A 10620-nucleotide genomic window follows, 5' to 3' on the forward strand; every position below is an offset into this window, starting at 1 on the left:
CACTAATTCATTTTTGTTCTGGAGGGCACATGCATGCTTCTGTTGAACAGAGAAGACACGACTACAATTTGCTAGAAGGGTACGAAGCTATTAGTAATATTTTAACTACATGTACAAATAAGAACAGGAAGTCTCCAGAATATGCTGCTCCCTAAATTTAGATTCCTCCTCTAAAGCAGTCAAGCAAAAGGAAAAAAGCAGATCCAAAAGGCCACTATTCACCTGGAAGAGAATTCCTAAGCATAAGCAGTTAATCTTTGAAATGAAAAAAAATCTGAAAATAGCAGCAGTAGCATCGACCTCTCCTATGCCTGAACAAGCTACAAGGCATCTCAAACAACACATCCCTCCCCCAGCACTTAATCCAACTTCCAACCAGGCCACAATAGACAAGAATCATCATTTGCATTGATGAATCATCCAACAACACAGCAGTCTTATCTTGCATTTAAGTCTTACTCAGTCAACATTCTGTCTTCAAAATGCATCTGATCTGCTGTTTTCCAGGAAGACTTGTTAAATCAGGGTAACTAGACTATTCCCTTCCTTTCCAGTGTACCTCAGCAAGTCAAATGACTATAATTTTATTCCATACTATCTACTAAAGTACTACAGCATTAATCCCAGGTGTTTTCAACATCCATATATAATCAACACTTATTAAAATATACATTTTACAACCAAAATGCAAAGCATGCACCCTCTCTCAGTACAGACTGAATCAGGCAAAACCTGCTACACCTCAAGACCCTTGGTATAATAGTATGAGCAAACTGTTGCTCTTCCACAAACTGACATGTGAAACAACTGAGATGAAGTTAACCACAAAAGATGCATGCAATTAAAGAACACAGACCACCACCTGCCTGCCTCCTTCCCTGCTACACTGGCAATTAAGGTTTTCCACAGCCATTCTGGTCTTCCTCCCAACTCCAGACACACTGCTCACCAGAAAAGCACAATCATTCACCACGGACAACACCACCAATCCACGCATAAGCTCTTCTAGGCTAAACTGCAGTAATGTTACTTTTGTCTGGGTAAGAATTTCAGTATGTTTTAGGGTGAAGACTGGAGTTCTAAGGAAAATGTTTGGAAGTTACCTGAATCCATCATCCGCTTGCCTACTTCAAATAGCGATCAATCTGTTCCATGATGGAACAGATTGGTACCTCCACAAAAACTTTTGCAGGGATTTCTGTAAGTGATGTTTCATGATCTTAATATAGTGTTTTCCTCCATTTTAAGGTATTTACAATAGCAGCCAAAGGCTTTGGGATATGATGAAATGAGGAAATGCATTGTACAGGATACAAAATTCCTCTCTGTTACTGATCTCTTAAGACAGCCAAAACAAAAAGCTGCACCCATTAATCATTTTTTCCTAGCTAAAACAAGTATTTGAATTGTTCCTCTAAATACATTGAGCTAATAAAAATAAAAGGAAGCATTCTGTGCAATGAGGCCAAGATACTCTTGAAATTCACCTATTAATAACTTATGAGTGATGACTCGCCTAGAAAGAAATATAGCAAAATCACAAAGTTAAAAGACAGTGAAAGAATATGTTAAATAACACTAAGTTTTTACAACAGTCAGAAGTACAGTTTTCATCACTTCACATGAAGTCTAGGTAATACAAAGTTACTCAAAATGAGACGTAACCAGAGACTAGTACAACAGAGGAAAACAAGTTAAAGTGAATTAGTATAACTATATTTTATCTCATACAATCCTCAAAACAATTTTTTAAAAGCTTATTTATGTCAGTTAGACTAGTTAAAATGCTTAATAATGCAGATTCAGAGTTGATTTTTTACAATTATTTTTCAGGTTACTATGGGCCTTCTCAATTTTAAGTGCTCTATGTAAAACTCCAAATATGGCATATTAGGTTCTTGTTCTTGAAAATGCCTACATGCATTGGTCTATAGATTTTTCCCCATTAATGACACCTAAACCAAATTAAAAATTAAGAAATAAGCACATTACTTATTAGGATTACTTATCATTACTAGTTACTCATTACTAAAAAAGCTGTTTAATTTCAATTCCTAGTAACTGTTCCATCTAGGGCAGCCACTCCAAGAACTCCAATTCCATACACTGCCAGCTGTTTCAAACTCAACCCAAATTAGTCTTCAAATATGAAAGGGCAAGAGTCTCAAAAGCATCCCAATGACTTTGGAGCACAAAGATTATCCCCATCAAACCACAAATTCTGGTGAAGCTTATTTGACCTCATGAAGTTCAATACAAAAAGGTGAGGCTATTTAAAAAAAAAAAAAAAAAAAAAAAAACAGCTTGCCATTTTTGAGCCAGTGTTGCTGATTTTCACTGTAAACCCTTGGTACAAACTCACCAGCACAAACACAGACCCTCCTCCTGTGAAGTACGCAAAAACAAAAATCAAAAGGCCAGGTGCTTAGGAAATTAACAAGTTGAAAATATCTTCTTCAGTTTTCGCAGAGTATTGTTACATTGTTAAAGAAATACCAGCATGTACATACCAGAGTGTTAAATTAATTTTGAAATTACTGCTTAAATATTATCTGCCTCAGTAGCACCAAAACATTGTGCTGAAAACACTGGGGAGAAGCCAGAGGGCAACTTCAGAGAGTATTGCAGGAGTAAAAGATTACTTTTCACATATAGATCCAAAGACAAGTTCCAAATTTAAATGCAAGAATATCATACTCAGACTAATTCCATTAAACTGTACATATTTAAGACACTCTAAAGCCAGCTCTAAACAGCTGAATACCTGTGAATTGTGATTTCACATTACTTACGTCTACCAGTAGCACAGCATATTACAGGCCATCTGCACACAAGTTTGAAACAACATTTAATAATTTTGTCTACAGTAAGCTCAGAACAATACCACTAACACCAGTTTACTGCATAGCTGTTCTGCACTGACACTGGTGCTTCCCAAAACACAAATTACAATGCATATGGAGAATAACCATGCTCCATCCAGGACCCAGGAGTAATCCCAGGACTACCAGGAAGTCTTCAGGCTCATGGCACTTTGGAAGATTAGTGCCTGACCTATACACAGCAAAACTGGGGGGGGGTGGGGAATCAAATCACAAGTCTTGTGTATGTGCAACAACATGCCTGGAAATCCTGAACTTATCCGGAGTATGCAACAGACTGGTTTTCAACCTATTGTACTACAGCCTTCCCCCAACAAGGGAACAAATGGACCTCCCTAAGAAATCCTGCTTCTCCACCCAAAAAAAAAAATCAAGGCAACAGCATAAAATAGCAAAACAGTATAAAAAACTGACAGCACCTACAGTGAACTTGATTAAGGAAAAAAGTTAATTAGAAAATAAATAACCCAAGCCTGAAGTCCTGAATAAGCAGGAACGTATCTGAAGCCAGAACATCCTTGAAGCACTGCTACCTAACTTTGCAGCCCTAGTGCACATACAGGCACTGAGTCTACTAGCTACAGAAATAACTTGCCAGATGAATTATTAGTACAGCCTAAGCTTCCCCTTGTTATTATAAGCCTCCCTAAAGAGTTAACCAATTTATTTAACGACATCTTTTGAAGTGCAGTTTTAAGAGGACTGTTTGCTCTTGCAACAAACCTGACATGTAACTGTTTTAGTGCTTAACAGAAGAACACTTAATTAAATCACTAGTCTGAACAAGTTCAAACACATTTTCTTGGACATGGGATGTAAATGTGGTGGGTACCAAAGCACCCATGGAGAGCATACACATCAAAACAATTACATATTAAGCTAATGAATTTATCACTTGTCAGTATACAGAGACTGTTCCTGGGAGTGCTGACGCTTAGCAATAAAAACACATTTGCAAAGCTTTAGAATTGTTGTCTAGTCTATGTTTTCAGTTTACAGCAGTGACAATACCATCTCATATTTCCACCAGAAAGATCCAAAGTACTTTTAGCTCTATAAAGTTATAAAGAGCCTGCTCTTTAAAGGTGCATGCAAATTCTTTTCCCCATTGGGGAAGTGGGAAGGTAGAGAAGCTATCTTCTCTAAACCTCTTTCACATGAAAAGTCAATAAATCAGAGTGAATTTTAAGAGATTCTGAATATCATGCCAACAGAAAGAATTAACAAAACTCACAGCTAAAACATTGAGAGGTAATGGTTACCTAGAATTAAAAGCGTTTTCCAAAGAACAGTCGACAGAAGAACAGAGACAGCTTTGCCACTGTTCCCTGTGTGGCAGTATCATAATAGAAAAAGATCTGCCTGGTTCATTCAGGTATCCTAAGCGTTGGTTTTTTATGCTTTGTTAAACAAAGGAAGCAATGCAGTGCTCCTTAAAGTTTTAAGGACTTGCTTTCTTTTTTTAACTGGTCCAAGACATCTCCAGTGAAAACTTCCACCCCCACCCCCTTATTTTTTTGATTTTACTCCTTCAGCCTGGAGCTCATCCCCAGCTTTTAACTTTGGCAGTCTCCTCAACCTCTCCCACCCAGCACAATGGAGCTCTATGTGGCACATTAGTACTGCACCTGAACACATCAAAACCTGACTGACATACCCTTGCAACACTTCTGCGATGCAGAGAGCCACCAGATGCAGGAGCAGTTTCAGTAGAAGAGCGGAGGGACAGAGAAGCAGCTTGTCCCAGGCCACACAGGAAGCTTTTGGCAACACAGTGAGCTGAACCAGTTTCCCAAGTTCCACAGCAGCAACCTCACCATTGAACCACCTTTCTTCTACATAAAATACCTGAAACTATTCAGATTTTCAATGCAAAGGCGTATGTTTAAACCTGAAAACTGTTTATAAACTGTTGAATGCCACAAATGTCTACCAGACCTGCAACTCCCTTACTCGTGCAGATAACATCTGTTAGAAGTAAGTGGCTCAGAGTTCTGCACCAGAAAGCTTAATAAGTTCCTTCTCCAAGATTAAAGAAACACCTACACATTCTAGATGCTTCTGCAAGTCCCTGGAGGGAGAAAATGCTGCTTAGTGCTGAGACAATGAACCAAGCTTCCTTCCTCAACAGCAACAAGCCCCTGCTACTTTACCTAGCACTAAGAGGAAAGTGTTATTTATAGAATTGAGCCATATACGAATACATATCTACGTGTTTCTAAAAGATAGACTACAATATGTATCAAGATTACCTTAGACTCAGAAATTTTCAAAGTCCTAATTTGAGACATGAGTGTAAGAGCAGAAAAAATTTTGAAACAGGTCAGTTGTATCTCCCATTCCAATCCATTACAGTCATTCCGTGCATTAAAGTGTAACTTCAAAACCTGAACTTGAACCATACTTGTACTCTGACCTCTTCAGCGGGCAATTTTTTTAAAGCACCTACGTTATTTCTACATGTCAGATAAGCTCACTGGAATTTTGATATTTATGTTTCTTATATAATTTTATAGAGCATTGAAAGCAACGCTTCCAGCCATGTTTTATTTCATTTAGACTCAAAAACAAAGGAATATGTGTACTGACTGTTGTATTTCTTGGATCATTTGTTTCCTGGTGACATCTACAAAACTCTCCCCGCTTTGTGTTTTAGGCTAAAGCCAGTTACCTAAATTCCCACGGTTTGGCACTGAATTTACTATCCTGTATTTTCATGCAATTATACCACTGCACAAAGGTTTATTTGGCTCCAAATCCCAGTAACTATTTTCTAAGAATGTTTCTACTGTTCATAATTATCAGGAAAAGAAGAACAAAAGCAATAAACCATCTTGCAAGAACCATCTTGCTCTTGTATCACAAGCCATTGTTTAGACAAACACCGACGTACAGCAGGATACAAGAAAGTGCACAGCACAGCATGCGAGGAAACCTCTCCTAACATGCACTCACCAGTGGTGCTGGTTTGCTGCATTTTGAAGGAACTACGTTTACTACGATAACTGTCAGCTTAAATAACCAGGAACACTTAGTAATAAAGACATGGATGGAATTCTAAATCTACTAAAATAGATAAGAATTTTGCAGGCCTGGCAGTTTGGGCTATGTCCAACACTACACTGGAGACTGTATTACAAGTAGAGATCTGTTCACATTTCAGTAATGCCCTCAAGTTCTTTCTAATCTGTTACAGTCAATAAAAACTGACTTTTGCACTTCCCCTCTTCTACACTAACTCTCTAACATACAAGTCAGCCTTTATTATTTCTGCCAATATAGCTCCCTTGTCTTCTGAAATAAGCCACAGCTACCTGAAAAAAACAAAGGCCTTTTCCTGCATTCATGTCTTTTCCTTACATACGCAACTTCCATATTCCCCAGGTGCGTGCTTGTCTTCTGTCACTCAGTTACTAGTCCCGAGGAAGAATAAATACAGGGGGAGAGGACAAAAAGGAAACTCACTAAGATGCTTCCTATTTTCTTTGTACACTGGTTCTTCTTTGTCTATTCTCTAATTTACATGAAAGCATCTGCTCCTCTGAAAACACTTAAACACTGCAATATGCCTGGCAGTGACCTACTGTGCATCTTTTTATTTCTGCCCTTGAAATGCATAGCTATACAATGCAACATAAGGCCAATCATAGATATAAAACACAGAAAGAGCTTAAGAAAATAGATTCCATCTTCACAATTTACTAACTAGAAAATAATTTTTCTACACTAACCAAATAAAAATTGCATTTTTAATAACTGCAAAAAGAACAGAAGAGTCACACAGTTCTATTTTTTTATGTGAAGCTCTCTCCAGCAGTCTAGTTATTTGGTGATATCTGTGATATACAAAACCCCTATGTATTACCTCTTGAATTATCACTTTTTCCAACATCAGTGCTTATTTATGCCTAAATTAAAAGGCTCTCCTCCAAATATCAACCAGGCTAAGATTCTCTACTATGAGAGATTTCAGCCCACTTTTAACACTTACTCATGTGACAAACAGGAAAACAGCACTTCTACACTTCTCTGCTTTACCTACCCGACAAGTTTATGTATTGTCACCTGTGTGACTCAAGTGAAAATAACAACCAGAAATTGGAGACAAGACTGAAGGGACTCTTCCAAACTCCCTGTTAAAACTTACTAGAATGCAGTGAGCGTCCTGTGAATTTATCCAGCATGGAGCCTCATGAGAACTAAAGAAATCTACATAACTGGATGCATAAGACCTTCTCAAGGACTACTGAAATTGCTTTAAAGTTGCACCTGTAAGTCAGCTGTGAAATAAATTGATACAAGACTATCATACTTCCTAACTACTTTCAAATCAGAAGTACTAAAAATCCCCATCCTTAAAAGTGCAGTTTAGTAAATTCATTAACACAGAGCAACTCATCATAGTGCAATCTGCCAAAGTTGCCAGGCACAACTCCATCTCAGTAAAGATTGTGTTTGTGCTGCATCATAATGAACACAGCCCAAGCAAAAAAAAGGAAGTGGACAAATAAAGAAAAAAAAACAACAAAAAACAAACTCTGCTGGATTCAACAGTAGGAAGCTATTCCTAGAACCTTATAGGCCCAAACTGTATGATCAAATATGGCTCTGTCTTCCAGTGTCATGTGTGGGATTATAGAACGGGAAGAGAACAGAAAAATGTACCTTTAGACATTATGGCCTCTTTTAGTAAAGTAAGCAATTTGTCAGAAGGCAACAAAAAGCTGATGCCATTCAGCTTACTATATGCAGGAATGCCTAGTAGCCTCTTTAAAAGTATTACGCTTTTGTAAGAATGTGAAGCATGGAGAGATCTAGCTCTTAAGCATCTAAAAAACCAGTCATTCTTTCTCTCAGCTTTACTCAGATAAGCAACAGAATTTTGCTCAAGTATAATTCACAATGTTTAGCCTTAACAAATTAATAACCACTTCCCGCTTCCCCACTTGATGATAAACTGTTCTTTTTCCTTCTTTGTTAACTTAGTACACTGGTTGGTAAAAGTTAGACTTTTTTTTCCCCCGAAGGCCCCAAAACAGGAGCCTGCTCCCCAAAAAGTAACTGCAGTCCTCTTGAGGTTACTTTGCAAACATTTTAAGCAATAATATAATGCCTTTTATGAAGGTTACACATTAGTTACAGCCAAGGGAACTGCACAATACATACAGTAATTAAGTCTGTGTTAAGTCAGTAGCAAGTCAAATGCCTATCTGGAATTTTACATGTGTTAAAACTGCCCAATATGACAATATTGGTTACAGTTTAACATTCATTTATAGCCAAGTTACCCATTTAAAGACACTCTGCTTCAGTAAATAGCCAGCCCAGGTTACAACTCGGCTACAACACAACGCGGAGGCGCAGGCTTGCATTACTAGCACAGGCAACAGCTTTCCAAAACAGCCCTCCTCAGAACTAGCGCCTTCGGAAGCCGAAAACAAAGTAGCCACTAAATGCTGGCTGTCCCGAGCACACTCAGCTCTCCTTGAAGCTGTAGCCTGGGATTTCAACACCGAAGGCGAGCAGCAGCGAGGCCCGGGCCCGGCCGAGCGGGCGGGTGCCGGGGAGCCCACACCCGCCCAGGCACCATCACTGCAGGCTCGGCCCAGATAAGATCGCTCCTTCCCAGCATGCCCACGGACCGAAGTTGGAAGGAGAGGTGGGGGGGGCCAGAAATATTACGGGTAATGAGATCATCATCTTACCTCTGGGGATGTAACAGAGCCTTGACGGCGTTAGCAGCGCAATTATGGCACGGCCTCCTATGCGCTGCCCCCGAGGTGAAACACGGAGAGAGCCACCCCCCACCCCACCCCACCCCCCCGCTAAGGCGGCGGCTTCGAGGGAAAACCGAAGGGGAGAAACGGGAGCGGGACGAGGGAAGGGGAAGGCACGAAGCGGTTAGGGCCGAGGAGCTACACAACTGCAGAGGCGCCGAGGGCTCAGGACAGTCCCCTGCCCGGCCGAACAGCAGGCGAGCGCGGAAGGAAGAGCATCAACCGGACGCCTTCCCCATGGGGCCGGGCCGGGCCGCCCCGCCGCCTCAGCCCCCGGCCCCGCCTCAGCGCCCCCGCCCCGGGCCGAGGCACTTACTGGAGTCCAGGGCAGTCCGGGAGCCCCCTGAGGGGAGCCGGGCCGCGCGGGGCCCCGCCACCTCCTGCCGCGCTCCCGGCCCGAGGCGGCGCGGCGGGCAGCGCTGTCTCCTCCCGCCTCCCGCTCCCTCCGAAGAAACTTCGCCGCCGGCCGCCGCCGCCACCGACCGCGGCGACACCGCCGAGCCCCCCGCCGCGCACGCGCCGCAGCCCCACCTCCTGGGCGGCGCGGGGTACGGAGCCTTCTGGGATATGTAGTGCGGCGGGGCGGCGCAAGGCCTGACGGGAGTTGTAGTGCGGGCGGGGCCCGGCGGGCGGCCCGGCTGCGGCGGGGGCGGGGGCGGGCGGAGCGCGGCGCCTCAGGCAGGGCAGCCCCGGCCCCCGGCCCCTGCACCTCTGAACGTGCCGCTGGTTTGATTTTAATATTAATTAAATTCAGTGGAGAGGGAGCAGCATTAAGGGTTTGGACCCGTGGAGGTTTTCCCCCTAGGCTTCTCACAGGCGGCTTGTCACCTCAGGTGCTACCTCAGAGCTTTTGGTGTCAGTCACCGTGGCCCTGGGGGCAAATAACGATTTCCAGTAGTATTTAACCAGTTTTAATAAGCAGTTAACTCTCTTCTGGGCGCATACTAAATTTATACTGAAACACTTAAGTGTTTTCTGAAATAATAATGTATTTTTTTCCCCCTAGCTTAACGCAGTGATATCTCTAAAAATAGAAATCATTTGAACTCAGCCATTGCCTGTAAATACATCTTTTGTTTCGGGCTGGCATTTAACAGCCATACTTCACAGCGAAACAAAAGCTGTAATCAGGGCACAACAATAAAAGCTGAAGTCAGCCGCAAACAATGCCCCGCCATTCCCATGGCAACTTTTCCCTATCCATCCCTGGCTGGGTCACGCGCCTTGCAGCTGCACCAGCCAGAAGCTTTCCAATATGGACTTCATTCACAATTATTCATACATTTTCTTTCAGGATTTTCACTTAACAGTGCTCTACTGGAGTTAATGTCAGACAATTAACAGTAGCCAGCACCGTGTCCCTCGCCCGCTGACGTTTCTGGTGCTGACAGGACTATGGTGGCTGCAGGATGCGGCCTGCCACTGCCCTGCACGCGGAAGGGCCCTTCGCACAATCGGTTTGCACTTTTTGCCACCAGAAGGCCTTGTGATCAAAAGCAGTTTCATAAGACACGTGCAGAAGGTGCCGTAATGAAAACTAGGGCAGTCTGCAGTCTGATAGATCTTAACTTTCAACTACTTTCTCCAGCCTCCCAAACGTGGTTTGGATAACCATGCGTTGTGATAATAGGACTCAGGAAAGGAAAAAAAGATAACTACATTTAAAAGAGGAAATATATTTGACTGGAATGAAGGTGCAAACCTCGTATTGTAGTTTACCGTCATTTCCATCGTGGAGGACTGCTGCAACCTTCCTTTTGAGATAGCCTAATTCTTCCCATGTTTGCAATTTAGTGAGGAGACAATCAGGTACATGAAGAACTGTCTTTGCTGAAGCTGAGATACAAACCTTTTAAAACTGCCAAATTCTGCAAGTTGCACTATTCACAAAAGTATATTCATTAAATATACAAGTGGGAAACCAAAAGGCAAAGAGCTCAGCCACTGACGAGTGTGAGATG

The 10620-nt window shown here is 42.1% G+C and overlaps 1 protein-coding gene across 6 annotated transcripts in view; it reads right to left on the minus strand.

Annotated features, from left to right (window-relative positions):
- Nucleotides 1-9229, minus strand: part of PLEKHA1 (pleckstrin homology domain containing A1) — a 37754-nt gene extending 28525 nt beyond the window's left edge. Inside the window, exon 1 of one of the 6 annotated variants that reach the window (XM_080401502.1) lies at nucleotides 8976-9229. The gene's annotated coding sequence lies outside the window, so the exon portion shown is untranslated. Of the gene's footprint in view, nucleotides 1-8587; nucleotides 8914-8975 lie in introns of those variants that run through there. The other 5 variants (XM_080401506.1, XM_080401507.1, XM_080401505.1 and 2 more) reach the window with 5 other exon arrangements.
- Nucleotides 9230-10620: the final 1391 nt, after the last annotated feature.

Source organism: Falco punctatus (genome assembly GCF_963210335.1).
Source record: "Falco punctatus genome assembly, chromosome: 9".
Lineage (NCBI taxonomy): Eukaryota > Metazoa > Chordata > Aves > Falconiformes > Falconidae > Falco > Falco punctatus.